The sequence below is a fragment of the Octodon degus genome, unplaced genomic scaffold (genome assembly GCF_000260255.1).
Source record: "Octodon degus isolate 3935 unplaced genomic scaffold, OctDeg1.0 scaffold00040, whole genome shotgun sequence".
In the NCBI taxonomy this organism is placed as follows: domain Eukaryota; kingdom Metazoa; phylum Chordata; class Mammalia; order Rodentia; family Octodontidae; genus Octodon; species Octodon degus.
Window position 1 is genome coordinate 16878490 of NW_004524616.1, and position 15276 is coordinate 16893765.

The window sequence follows — 15276 nt, forward strand, 5'->3', positions numbered from 1 at the left end:
AGAGAGAGAGAGAGAGAGAGAGAGAGAGAGAGAGAGAGAGAGAGAGAGAGAGAGAGAGAGAGATACAAAGGGGGAGAGAGATTCTTTTGCTTGTCCAATTGCTTTACCCACTGACACCCTCTACTATGCTTCTTTCCTGTGTGACTTTAGCTGTCAGAGAGAGAGGCTTACCCTGGAAGGATTGCATTGGAGTATACTGCACTCTTCTGCTAATTAGTGTACTTTTAACACATCCACAGATCCTGAGTGGCTGTACTACAATGTCAGCACAAGGCCCAAGAAAAGGAAAGCATGAGAGAAAAGCACAACATACCAGTGCCTTGGAAGAACTATAGCTGAATGTGATACCTGGGTGAGAATAACATGTTCTCAGGTATAATGATCCCCTTCCCAGTATTCACCCATGGTATCTGCTACCATTCCTTTAATTTGGAGTACAGGAAATGCTATACTGGGTTGGTGCTCGGCACACTAGGATAGCTATGATTGAGGAGGGACACTATAACTTGAATGTTTCTGAACTAGAATCTGAGAATTTGCCTAGCTGATCAGACCGTGAGGGATGTCAGGCAAAATGGAAAATTCATACCTGGTATGACTTCTTCACTAAGTTAGGCAATCTGCTCTCTGGAAAATGAGCAACCTCACCAAAATTTTCTCTCAGGCTGTGACAGCTGCCGTTTAGTCTACAGGGAGTTACTCTATTATTTGTTTAGAATTTGAGAAGGCATGTCAGGAGCTGGGCCCATGCAGTCTTGTGATCTCCTGTCCCCCACATTTTCTCAGGGGAATGCTCTGCATAAGAGACATGGAAAACATTACATGTTCTTTTTTCTCTCTTCATAAACACAGTTTCACAACTTAGCTACAGGAGGTCCTTCAGAGTCAATTCTTTCTCAATGTCCTGGCAACTTTAAACAGTCCTTTCACTTGAATTTGCTAGAAAAATCTAAGAGTTGTATTTGCTGTATATTTTGGATTTTCACTCAAAATCAGTTCTTCCATTTTGGCTCCACTGAAATAATGTCACATGAACAACAATATTAAATAATTATTTTATTGTGGCAACCACTTGTTCATTGAATCACATACCACTGTTTTGAGGGTAATCTAAAACTATTGTCTATAATAATCTAACCACTAAAGTAATCCATGTAGATAACTGTTACAATATGATGCTTCTGTAAGAATTATGTCACCTTCTAAAACTTATTTTACTATAAAGACATTAACAGCATTCTAAATGTCTCTGAATGTGCATGTTGAATGTATTAATCTTGAAAAACAGACTCAAAGATGGTGGAGCAAGTAGTGGCTAACTCTGAAGTCTGGGAAAATAAAAGACCTCATTTTATCCTTCCCACTGTCTACATACTCTGAATGTTCACCATTGACAGCCTGTACTATTTTCTAATGAAAACACTCAAACACAAAACATTAGGAGAAATAATTGTATACATAAACACTAGTCACTAATTATTATAGGTAGTCATCAACATCTGGTATTATTTATTTATCCACTATTCTTCAAACCTCATGCTTATTCTATTATTTTAAAATAAGGGGCTGGTGAGATGGCTCAGTGGTCTAAAGCACCTACTTAGAACAAGCTTAGCAAAGCACAGGGACTGCGGTTCAATCCCCCAGCACCACATGCCAGCCAGCCCTGCCCCCTGGTGGGCTGAGCTGGCCACACACACATAAATAAATAAAATTAAAAAATAAAATAAAATAAAATAAGTTTAAAGCCAGGCATAGTGGTATGTGCCTGTGAGTCCAGCACTCAGGAGGTTAACTGGGGAGCTGCCACAAGTTCAAGACCAGCCTGAGCTACAGTAAGTTCAAGGCCCAGCCTGAACTACACAGTGAGAACCTGTCAAAAAAAAAAAAAAATCAAGATATTATACACGTTAGATTCCTTATATTTATTTCTGAAAGACTAGGAATCTAGCAAACTACTGTATTAATTTAATTAAAAACTATTAATATTATCAAATATCTAGTACTTGAAGTCTGCCAATTTTCTTATAAATTTCCCCTTATTTAACAAATTAGGATCAAAGTTCACATTCAATTTGGTTGTAAATTTCTAAAATTTATATTTTCCTCTTTCCCCTTTTCTTTTAGGTATTCTCACATAGTTCTGCACATTCTGGATTTTGCTGATTGTATCCAGTGCTGTCATTTAACAAATCACTTATTTGCATTTACTATATAAAAAGTAATTATATCCTTCAAAGTAAAAAATATGAATGTATGAAGATCACAGTGTTCAATTTGTGTCTTCATAATTATTTTATAAGGTCAGACCTAAAGGCATGACTGTATGTAGTCTGGGTTTGGCTTGAGCAGGAAGGCCTGGTTGGCAGTAGCATGTCCTTCACATCTGCATCACAGAAGAAAGCCCATGAAATAGCCATGTCTTTTAGTGATGCTGAGTGATCATAGGTTCATGGCCAGAAGTCTGATCCAGGATTTTTTGGGTTTTTTTTTCCTAATACATTATGAAATTCCACCTCTTACTTTCATCAACACACTTCTAATTATTAGTGATCACTGCTAGATCCATTACCAAAAAAAAATCAAGGTTTTTTTAAGAAACAAAATTATTACCTAATGACATTTCATTTGAACTGAACTATTTGTTTCTTTTGTGAATGTACCTTATTAAATAACATTTAACATGAAAGCCTGATAATACTCCCCTCCACCCTGCTTAGTAACATGAGAAAGATTTGGAACTTCATGAAAGACATTCAAGGTGCTGTGTTCTTTCATAAGAGAAGTGGAAATGTTGTTTTTGGAGCTGTTTTTGTTGTGTGTATGTGTTTTTCCCCCATGATGGTCAAGTATGATTTTAACCTTACACAAATGATCTGTTGATTTGAAATACCATGGGAAAATTTTGACCTAGAACATTTTCAAGGTTACCGAAAAGACAAGAAATCTAAGGACTCTTGGCAAAGTGGTTATAGTACATGCTTTATAACATTCATCTTCCTCTAGTTTTTTTCATTTTAAATTTGGATTTTCAATTTCCTGTAAACTAAATTTCAGCACCCTAAATGACATTCAAGGCCTTCTTTTACCTGGCCCTAAATGCCCACTTCATTACTGTTTTGCACATGGTCTCTTCCAGGCAGAGACAATTTCCCTCAGATCTTTTGCCTCCCAAGGAATAAAGCATTTGACCCTAGATTGCAGTTTTACCTCTGCTGCTAATGGTGGTTCTTTTCTTATAGAATCCCCACATACACATCTTTTCTTACTAGACTTGCCATGGAACACTGGTTTCCTGGCTAACACAAGTGTTTTCTTATTGTTTAAAAACAGAAATTGGTAGTCTACTTTCCTTTTGGGAAAATACATATCTCACATGGAATTTTTTTTTTTTTTTTTGGCAGAACCGGGGATTGAACTCAGGCCCTTGCGCTTGCCCGGGAAGCGCTTATTCCACTGAGCCATCTCCCCAGCTCCCTGGTATTGTTAATCATAGTATCCAACACAAAACAGGTACTTCTAGGTCCCAAGCTAGTTAAGTGGTATTTATTTTCTAAAATAAGTATATTCAAGGTGAATGAAAGACTGATAATGCTCTGAAATGATTAACTGGTACCCAGAAGTTTCCCAAGAATTGGTGCTTAACATCTAAGTGCTTGTCAAAGAACTCTATATATTATACATAGAATTCTGGTTATAAATATAAAAGGATTAGGTCTTATGTATTTATTTTGTTTTCTGGATATTTTATATCCTGTCTTCTCACTAGTGTTAACTGGCCATTTTTGTTTGTACCACCAGTTCAAGAACAGACGCAAAAATAAACTCTTAGGTCTAAATTGCCAAACAAGTTCTTGAAGGCATATCCATACTGGTTTATAGGAGGGAGGAACAGCAGGAGGGAATAAAAAAGGAGAAAAGGAAAGAGGGGGAGAGAAAAAGAAATTAGAACGCAAAGTCATAATACAGAGAGAAAATAAACAGAAAAACGAAATACAAGGGCTTTTAGGGTTCTAGAAAAGCAAGATTTCCTGGTTTTCCACTTACAAGTTGCCTGTCATTCAATGTTCTGGTACCAAGTCCTCCTCAGAAGTGTGTTAAGGGAACTTGAAAACATGATACAAGAGGATAACCAAAAACAAAACAAACCTCTGCCCATGGTTAAAATTGAACTGAATAAAACCAGGGGGAACTCACACACAAATGAGGCAGTAGTAAATTCACTCAATGTGAACTTTGTATGCATGGACTCATACATTCCATGATGTATGGGTCTGTACCAGACTTTGACTCTGATAACACCTTGAGACTGGACTTTTTAGTCTCTAGGGATAGTTAGCTATCCCTATCCTAGCAGCTTTATTCCAAACTACATTGACTTCAACTTTCAGAGCAATATTAATGAGAAATGGTTGTAGAAGTCATCCTTACTAGCTTTTTTTAATTATTATTTTCCCTTTAACTACAATACTGGCCATTAGTTTAAGATACCTGTTTTTGTGTTGAGAAGTCATTCTTTTTTCCCCTAGATTTTTACCATTTTCTTTGAAGTGGGTAATTTCAAAATGTCTCTCGGTGTATTTCTGAGAAGAATAACTATTTTATTGTTTTCTTTTTTGTCTTTTTGAGACACAGTCTCGCTATGCAGTTCAGACTGGCTTAGAGTTCACTTTGTAGCTTAGGCTGCTCTCAAACTCTCAAAGATTCTCCTGCCTCAGCCTAGAATGATGTAATCAAATGTACTTATTAAAATGTAACTAAGCATGATACAGCTGGGCAACTTTTATTAATGTATAGAACTTGGTTTTCTTTATTGTTTGTCCACATCCAAATTAATAAACAGGTCATATTCTCTCTTAGCTTTTAGCATCAGTATAATCTTACTTTCAGAAAATTAGGCTGCTATGATGTGAATGTATTTCTTCTCAAATACATATGTTGGAATCCTAAGCTTCAATGTGGTGGTATGAAAAGGTGGGGATTTGGGGAGGAGATTAGATCTTGAGGATAAAGCCTTCACAAATGGGATTGGTGCTCTTATAAAAGGACCAAGGGAGCTTATGTCTTCCTCCAACCATGTAAGAACTTTATAATAGGTATAATCCACGATGTAAGGGTCTGCACCAGACTTTGAATCTTATAGCACCTTGAAATTGGACTTTTTAGTCTCTAGGACCATGAGAAATAAATGTTTTCTATTTATAAGCCATTTAATCTATGAATCTTGTCTTAGCCATCTGCATAAATAAGACAATGATAGTGCAATATTGTCAATGATGAAGGCTATCCATGTAACACCGAGGGTTTTTTTTTTTTTTTTTGTATCGTAGCACAGTGTCTACAGGGTCTCACTACTAGATCGGAATCGTAATGATCTGCCTGTGTTCAGCCTCCCAAGAGCTGGGATTACAAGCGTGCGCCACCAGGCCCAGTCTCAATCGCCTGGCTCGGTGCGCCCTAGGGGCAGGGCCAGCACAGCAAAGATCAAACCCCAGCTGCTACTGTGTCTGCCTAAGCAGGCCCTTTAATTCGCTGATCTATTTGGCCAGCCCTTAACACCTAGTTTTTAACGCTTGCAAACCATTTTAACCTTAACATATTACCTGATCAAAAAATTAAAAACACAGCACAGAATATATAAGCAAGATCCCAGAATTTCAGCAAAAGAACATTAAAAGCTATTAGAGAAAAGAACCAGATCACCTATAAAGGAAAGCCTATCAGAATCACCAGATTAATAAACACAAACCATAAAACCAAGAGCTTGAAGTGAAGTATTTCAGGTCCTGAAAGAAAACAACTTCCAACCAAGACTGATATACCCTGCCAAACTATCACATTTAATGGAAAGAGAAGGTATTTCCATGACAAAGAGCAACTGAAGAAAATCATGACCAGCAAACCAGCCGTACAGAGAATACTAACAGATATTCTAAAAAGAGACAAAAATGACCACAATTTAGGGACAACTAGAGAAAGGAAGCACTAAGCACAGTAAGCAAATAAAAACAGGAGAAAATTAGGAAACCTGCAGCAGGAAAATAACATGACAATGATAAACCAATAAATATCAGTTATAACCATCAATGTACATGGACTCAATTCACCAATCAAAACAACTAGATCAGCAGACTGGATGAAGAAACAAAATCCAACAATATGCTGTATACAAGAAATACACTTAACTCAAAATGAAATTCATAGGTTGAATGTCAAAGGATGGAAAATAATACTCCTTGCAACAGGAACCCAGAAAAAAGCTGGGATAACTATTCTGGTTATAGCTGACAATGCTGACAATGTCAATGTCAACTTCAAACCAAAAGTGATTAGAAGAAATAAAGGTCACTACATACTTGTTAAGAGAAAACTGCACGAAGAAGATAGATAACAATTATAAATAATCTGCACCCAATGTAACTAAGCAAAAAAATCAAACTTGTGAAGAAATGGACTTAGTAGACCTTTACAGAGTGTTCCATCCAACATCAGAATACATGTTATTCTCAGCTCCAAAATAGACTATCTACTAGCCCAAAGAACATACTTAAGTAAATGCAAAGGAACTGAGATTATCTCAGGCATATTAAATGACCAGAATGTAATAAAACAGGCCAGGGTTTGATGGATACACAGATAAATTCTGTAAGAGAGCTAGAAAAGAAAAAAGGCAAGTTCTTCTCAAGCTCTTCAGTGAATTTGAAAGGGAAGTAATTCAACCAAATTCACTCCTCGGGGCAAGTATTATATTACCCTGATACCAAAATGAGAGACTCCTCTCCCCCTGAAACAAACAAAAAACAAAAAACAGGCCAGTCTACCTAATGAACGTAGATGCAAAATCCTTAGTAAAATACTATCAAACAGAATGCAGCAAATCATGAGGTAGATTATATCTCCAAGAGCGGGATTCATCTCAAGAATGCAGGAATGTTTCAAAATATGTGAATCAAAAAATGAACAAAAACCTGAAAGCCGTCCCTTTTTTAATACTTTATTAGTTTGTATTACAATAATTCTTTTTTTTTTTTTTTTGGTGGAACTGGGGATTGAACTCAGGCCCTTGCACTTGCCAGGCAAACACTTATTCTTCTGAGCCATCTCCCCTCCCCAAAGTCATCACTTTAAAATTAAGAACAAGACAAAGATGTACACTGTCACCACTCCTATTCAATATGGTTCTGGAAACATTTGCCAGAGTAATTAAACAAGAGAGAAAAATAAAATAAATAATGATTGGAAAGGAACAAGTGAAATTATCATTATTTGCAGATGACTTAACTCACCATAGAAGACCCCAAAAACTCCATCAATAGAAGCGTAGATTAAATAACCACATTCTGTAGGAATGGACAAAAAAATCACCACTCAAAAATCAATAGCATTTCTGTGTACAAACAATGAATGCACCAAGAGAACTGTTAGGGAAACCATGGCTTTTACAACATCATCCAAAAAAATGAAATACTTAGGAATCAACCTCACAAAGGAAAGTAAGGATTTATACAGTAAAAATAATAGTAGTATGAAAAAGAGATTGAAGAGGGTTTCAGAAAATGGAAAGGTATTCCTTGCTCCTGCACAGGAAGAATACTGTGAAATTGGCCATATTCCTAAAATTGTTATACAGATTCAATGCAATCCTAACCAAAATACCATCAGTATACCTCACAGATCTGGAGAGAATATTCTTCAAATTCATCAGGAACCAGAAGAGACCTAGAATATAAAAATCAATCCATGGCAACAAAGCCAGAGGGCATTACAATCTCTGGCTTGAAATTATACTATAAATCTACAGTAATAAAATCAACATGGTACAGGCAATAAAACAGACCTGAAGATCAACGGAACAGATTAGAAGATGCAGATACAACTACAAACACACTTAGCCACCTTAGCTTTGATGAAGTGGCCAAAGTTACTTGAAGAAAGATAGCCTCTTTAATAACTGGTGCTGGAAAAACTGGCTTTTCACATGCTGAAAACAAAAAGTAGACACATATCTATCACCATGCACTAAACTACAGTCAAAATGGATCAAAGACTTAAAAACTTTAAAATAGAAACATGAAATCTATTGGAGTATAAAGTATAGAGCAGCAAATCATAGGTAGGTACAGCATTCATGAACAAAAACCAAACTGGAGGGGAAGCACTGCAAAGAATCAACAACTGGGATCTCATCTCTTTTGAAAGGTTTCTGCTCATCAAAAGAAATCATCAACAAAGTTAAAAGAAAAGCCATGAATTGGGAAAACATTTTATTTGACCGTCCCTCAGACAAAGGACTTCTATCTAGAACCTATAAAGAATTTAAAACAGGCTGCCAAGATTCAAAGATCCAATTACAAAATGAGCACCTGAGATGAATATACACTTCTCAGATAAAGCAATACAAATGGTAAATACATGAAAAAGAGTTCAGCAACACTGGTAATTCAAGAGACGCAAATTAAGACAACACGGAGATTTCATTCACCCCAAAAAGAACAGCTAACATGAAGAAGTGAACCAGTAACAAATGTTAGAGGGTCTGTGGGGAAAAAGGAATCCTTCTCCACTATTGAGAGTACAGACTGATTACAACCACTAGAGAAATCAGTGTGGAGATTCCTCAAAAAGCTAGGACTTGAGGTCCCATTCGACCCTACTATCGTGCTCCTGGTATTTTTCCAAAAGAACTGAAGACATCATACCACAGCGATAAATGTCACCCATGGTTATAGCAGTGCAGTTTCTCATAGCAAGCTCTTGCATACAACTCTGATGCCCATCAACTGAGTAATGGATAAAAAAGATGTGCTTGTACAATGGAGTATTTACTCAGCTATTAAAAAAAAAAAAGGGATAAAAAGGCATTTACTGGTGAATGGGTCCAACTAGAAACTGTACTCATAATTGATATAAATCAGACTTGCATGTGTAAACATCAAATTGTCTTACTAGTATAAGAACTTAAAGAGTAAGTAAAATGTGAAAGGTATAATAGATATATTGTGAGAAGAAAAGAATCTATTGAAAAGAAAGGAACAAAAGAAAGAAGGGAAAAAGATATATTTATATATACACACACATTATATATTTTGGATAATTGTACTGCTGATTTCTGCTGGTCTACTGAAAGTAGTTAAATGTTTTTTCTTGATTTATATTTATTTATTTATTTTTAATGTATTTAGTACAGGGTCTACAGGGTCTCACTACATAGATTGGACTCATACTGATTCTTCTGTTTTCAGCCTCCTAATCACTGGGATTACAGGCATGAGCCACCATGCCCAGTCTTTTTTTAAATTAATTTCTTATAATTTTAATACCAATTATGCATGCTTATATTTGGTACTCTAAACAACTAATTTGAAGATATTATGAAATATAACACTATTGAATTCTATTGCTCAAATCCTATTTTATTTGTTGAAATTTTTATCGTTTCTAATGTTTTGTTTTTAACTATTTTTTTATTCTCTTTTTAAAAAATAAAGGAGGGATTAATACAGAGCACAGGACAAATCAGACCTGCCATCTGTTTCTGCTGGTAAAGATTACTGAGACATGGCTATACTCATTGTTTACATTTCTATAGTTACTATTCTGTAACATCACAAGTAGATATAGATTTCAAGAAAATCTACACATTATAATACAAAGGGTAACTGTGAAGTTATCAAAGAAAATTCCCAAATAGCACAGAAAGGAAATTAAAAAAAATATTAGAAGTATAATGAAAAAAAAAATGGTATGAAAAGACAAAATAGCCAAGAAAATCAGTTGAAGAGCACCCAAAGAAAAAATAAGTATCTCACTTAAACAAACTAATCTAGAAAAAATAACAAAAAAGTATGAAATGGTTCCCTTTTAAGAAAAGTATAAATTCAGTTCAGATGACCATATCAGATAAATGTAAAGATAAATTAATAAAGAAAACAGGCAAATTTGTCAAATTGTAACAAGCATGGATTTTCCATTTCATTAAATCTGAAAAACAAAACATGGCTACCTTTATAGATGCTTAAAAAGTATTTAGTAACAGTTGCCATTAACTACTTATTTTTAAAAATATATTTCACTAAAGAAGTTTTCAAATCACAAAACATACCTGTTTAAATCTAAAAGTAGATTTCTATTTCAGTGAAAGCATTCTCATCATCGCCAGACAAGAAAGTCGTTATATGCTATTATTTTATGTTTATCAAAGTATTTTATGTGGTACCAAGGATTTGAATTAGGCAAGAGAGTTATAAAAATAACAGGTAAATTATTAATACTTTTAAATGACAAAATTCTGAAACTTCAAGAGCAATAACTAAAAGCAGCAAATAACCAGCATATAGAAGTTCACAGGGCCAACCAGATAGATTAAAGCACCTGCTTAGTAAGGCACAAGCACTGGGGTTCTATCCCTGCTTGCCCTGCCAGGCCTGGCCCTGGGGTACACTGAGACAGAGATCAAGACTGGGTATGGTGGCATGTGCCTGTAATCCCAGCGCTTAGAGGGCTAAAAACAGAATCGCTACAAGGCCAATCTGTGTAGTGAGACTCTGTACTAAACACATTAAAAAAAAAAAAAAAAGTTCAAAGCTGGACTGGGTGAGATAGCTCCCTGGTCTAATTGCCTTCCTAGCAGTGAGCAAAGACCAGGGTTTGATCCCCGGTACCACATGCCATGCCAGCCCTGAAACCCTGGGTGCACCTTGCCAGCCACTGAAACTGCGTGTGGTGCCACATGCCTATAATCTCAGCATTGGGGAGGCAGCAATAGGAGGATCATTGTGAGTGTAAGCTGTGTAGTGAGACCCTGTACCAAATAAATAAAAGATTAAAAAAAAAATTCACAGCCTTCAAATATACTAACAATAATAACCAGATAGGAAATAAAAGATCAAATACCATTTGTAACATGACAAAATAAAAGCTTAGAGAAAAAGTCAAAAAACCAATGACAAAACAGAAATTCTAGCAGGCTAATTCTTCTAACATGAAAAACTAGAAACTAATTTAAATAAAAAGCCTGAAATAAATGAAAATGGTCAGATAAAATGAAAATATAAATGGATAAAGTGCTTTCACTAAACTACTGACAAGGAACCTCAAATGGGTCCCAATGCTTAATCATACTGCTTTATCTCACTCTACTGTACTTGTCCTAAAGGATTAATTCATATTTTTCTTTATAATAAAATGTCTGTAGCCTTCTCTCCTGTTCTCATTGTCAGCTGCTAATATTCAACTGCAAGGTTTCTCACCTGTATCACTGTAGCAGCCTCCTAAGTGACAGCTATATCCATTTGATCACATGACTCACTGATAAACTGAAAGCACTTGTGTATATACATGAGTATCCAAACACCTGTAAAATTGTTCAGCAAGAAAATATTTAACTGAACACCTACTATGTAACATGTACTGTTCAAAATTGGGACATGGCAGAGAAGAAAAAAATTCTTGTATTTCCAAAGTCTGTACTTTAGATGAAGGAGGCTGACAACGTAAATTTATATATATCTATATCTATATCTATATTTATATATATATCAGATAATTAATATCACAGAAGAAAAGTAAAAGAAACACGGAATAACTAGTTGGTATTTGCTCAGAGACCTGCTTTACAAGGAGAAAGACCTTAGCTATTAAACTATACAAAATAAATTCAAGTTTTCAAAAAAGTAAATTCTAGGTGTATGAATGTTGCAATTATATTGGCTATAAATCCTTAACAGTTTTGAAGAATAATCTTTCCTTTATCAGAGTCAGTACATATAATTTGAAAAAAAAACTAATTCACATGTATTTCAGACCTCGGCCAACCTGTTTATTGGTGTTATATGTGAAGGTTATACACTTCTGCTCATGACAGAGCTAAGCTAACTACTGAGCATTCATATTGTATTTAGTTTAAAAATAAACACAAATAACTTTCCTCCCTTCTTTGGCCCTCCAAGTCTTGGCTGGCTTTACTGAAAAACATCCTTTTAATTTTATCATGAAAACAACATGGAGAATGATTTTCTTTCAAAACAAGTTTCCCCTTGAAGAGAAACACATGTTCAAAGTACAAACAACATTCCAGGATTCAACGTAAGACTACTTAGTATCTGTAGGGTGATATCATGCTAGGCTATTGAATATGATCCTGTAAACACTGCTCTGCATGCAGTTCTGTAACTGAGGCCCATTCAGCATACACAATTTCTCCACACAACTAGAGAACAACAGAGAACACATTAAAAAAAAAATACTTCGTAGGTTATAATTTCTATGAGTAATCAAAATAGCATCCCAACATAATTTTAAGGTAAAATTTGATAGACTGACTTTTTTAATTTACTTATAAAGAAAAGATGTAGGGGGCCAGGGAGATGGCTCAGTGGAATAAGTGCTTGCCTGGCAAGTGCAAGGGCCTGAGTTCAATCCCCAGTTCCGCAAAAAAAAAAAAAAAAAAAAGAAAAGAAAGAAAACATGTAAGAATAGCCAAGAAAATTTTTGGGGAAAAGATTTCTGGGTAGGTCAGGATACTAATTATAACTTAAATATTGGTGAGACAAAGAAATAACCAGAAAGGGTATAGGAACATTTCCATGATTACATGGGAACCAATAAGGGGAAGGGGATAAGTAGAATACAGTTATGCTACAGAGAAACCTAATAACCTCAAGAACATAAACATTATATGTCCTAAGTATAAGACCAACAGTATCAGTAAGAATGAAAATGGGGAAAGAGGACGACAAGTGATGAAATGGAGGGGAAGAGGATTAAAAAAAGAAACAAGCTTTATTGTATACATGTACCTATTCCCAAGATGACTGTACTGCAAACATATACTAAAAAAAGTTAATACATAGTAAACAAAATCCCAAAAGGCATTCACCAACAATATAGGGTTTGTTGCCACAAGAATAAGATCACTAAAAAAGCCCCAATCACAAGATTCAGACATAATTCTAAAAGCATCAAAACCACAGAAATAATTTTATTTCTTAAATTTTTTTTTTTTTCAGTACCAGGGATTGAACTCAGGACCCTGCGCTTGCCAGGCAAGCACTTATTCTACTGAGCCATCTCCCTGGCTCCCACAGAAGTAATTTTAAACAACAAGAACTCAAAATTATTCTTTCCATGAATTTCTTGAGGACTCTGCTAGAAAATAAACATCAAAACAACAGGCTGAGGAAACTTTAGATATTTAGTATCAATATATTTAATTGAAAATCTAAGATTAAAACTAAGCTAGGGACATTGAGAAGAATTACAGTTAGAAGAATGTGTAGTATAGCAACACTGCTATATGTTTTATATTCTAATACAGTAAAAGGGACAAAAATAAGAGAAACAGAAAAACTCAACTGGTATTTAGGCAAGAAAGTAAGTTAAAAGATTTCAGTACAGATGGCTAATAGAGATTCTAAATTAAAAATAAGAAAGGGCATTAAAACACATAAGCATAAAAATAACCAGATTTGGATATTTTGTTATTATTTATTATGCACATTCATATTTAAAGTTGTAAATGTGAACACATTTCCATTTTTGGACACACAGCTGTAACAATTCTGGATCACATGAGACTATTATACCTGCACTGATACAATACTCCTTTAGCTTTCACTTGTCTCAAACTCAGCTGGTGGTGAGAGTTTAGTCTCCTCAGCTTTCTTGAGCATGTACACAGCCTCATTAAATGATTCCAAGAAATACACCAGAACTTTTCAAGCTCTCTATTGATACCATGTTTTCCAAATTTTCTTTTACATTTATTGGTTAACTTACAGTTTACCTCAATAGTTACACATTGCCTGCAGCAGCCTTGCCTGGTTGTTTTGAAAAGCTATCTTAGGTACAAGGGTTATCACAATGAGCAGCATCTGATCTGACTCAAATCAATGAAGTTTTGCAAGTGGCTGGGTACAACAAGATAGGTCAAATAACAGTAATTCTTATAGGGGGTGTCTTTGCAGATGCCCCAGATCTCTTTTGCTCCTGCCAGTGACTGTAAGGCTGCTGGTACTCACTGTGACTGTGGGCTGCTGATTTTCAAGGCTACCATAGGTCTGGAAAGTAGGGGTTGGGAAGAGGGCAAATGACATTGTAGCAGCAATCATTATTTGTATCAAGACTCAGACATTTTTCTTGAATAAATATAAATTGCTGTTAACCTCTGATTAACAGAGTTCTCAAAAAAGGTTGATTCTCATAGTTTGGAAAGTATTACAACTGCTTTTATAGAGAAGTTTTCATATATTATTTTTCTATTTTTGCTGTTACTATCCTAGGTAAAGCTCACATACTTGTCTTTTGAAGCTCTTACTTAAAAAAAATAAATAAATAAAACTTGGATGGTTGATATCTCTTTTGAAGAGGGTCAGATACCAATTGTGAAATTAACTTCCGTACAGTCTTCACTTAAGCAAATATGTAAATATATTGAGTAATAGGGAACCAGATTCAGCACTGTAAGAGATTTACATAACAATCAACAGGACAGGAGATTGAAAAGGCTCCCACTAAACAAATTTTGTACAACTATAGTGTCAAATTTAAATAACAAAGTACTTTTATTTCTGATCATCATGGAATAGTAGGGACTGGATTTTTCCTTCTACACTGAAAAACTAGAAGTTTGGACAAAATATATGAAACAACAGCATTCAGACAATGGACAACAGGTAGCACGGGACAGTAATACTTGAGAGAAAGAAAACAATGAATGCTACAAGTATACCAGCTCACTGCATGAACAGTATCCAAACCACAGTGAAAAGAGGAAAACACCGAAAAAGCTCTAGTGGCCTTACCAAAAAGGCAGAATTCACAATTCAGGTAGGACAACATAATTATAATCTGTGAAGCAAAATATTGGGAAGATTATGTAAAAGAAAAAAAAAATGCCCCAGAAAAGTACAATGTAGTCTTTAGAAAATGGATCTGTGCTATGAAGTGAAGACCCTACCACGGCTGGGGTGGGGGTGGGGGTGGTGAGGATATAGGGCTACAGTTGAATCTGGAACCACCCTAGGTGCTTGCAAAGTGCCAAGTGCAGGTTGTGATCTTATCTGCCATGACAGTTTCCTAATAGAGGAAGTTTTGGGTACAATTAGAAGGTAATAGCTCAGTAACTGGGGCCAAATGAACCCTAGACCAAGATTTCTCAACCCCAGCACTGTTAAATATTTGGAGCTTGAAAGCTCTATTGTTTACTGTGGAAAGTCAGCAGCATCCCTGATGTCTATCTGTTGGATATAGCGCCTCTCCCTGCATCACCCCACTGCC

The 15276-nt window shown here is 35.4% G+C and overlaps 1 pseudogene across 1 annotated transcript in view; it reads right to left on the reverse strand.

Annotated features, from left to right (window-relative positions):
- The window catches only part of LOC101588207, a 23268-nt pseudogene extending 9175 nt beyond the window's left edge, over window positions 1-14093 (reverse strand). Inside the window, exon 1 of the transcript XR_192505.1 lies at window positions 14019-14093. The product of XR_192505.1 is annotated as a serine/threonine-protein kinase PRP4 homolog pseudogene (transcript). The remainder of the gene's footprint in view (window positions 1-14018) is intronic.
- Between the last annotated feature and the right edge of the window lie 1183 nt (window positions 14094-15276).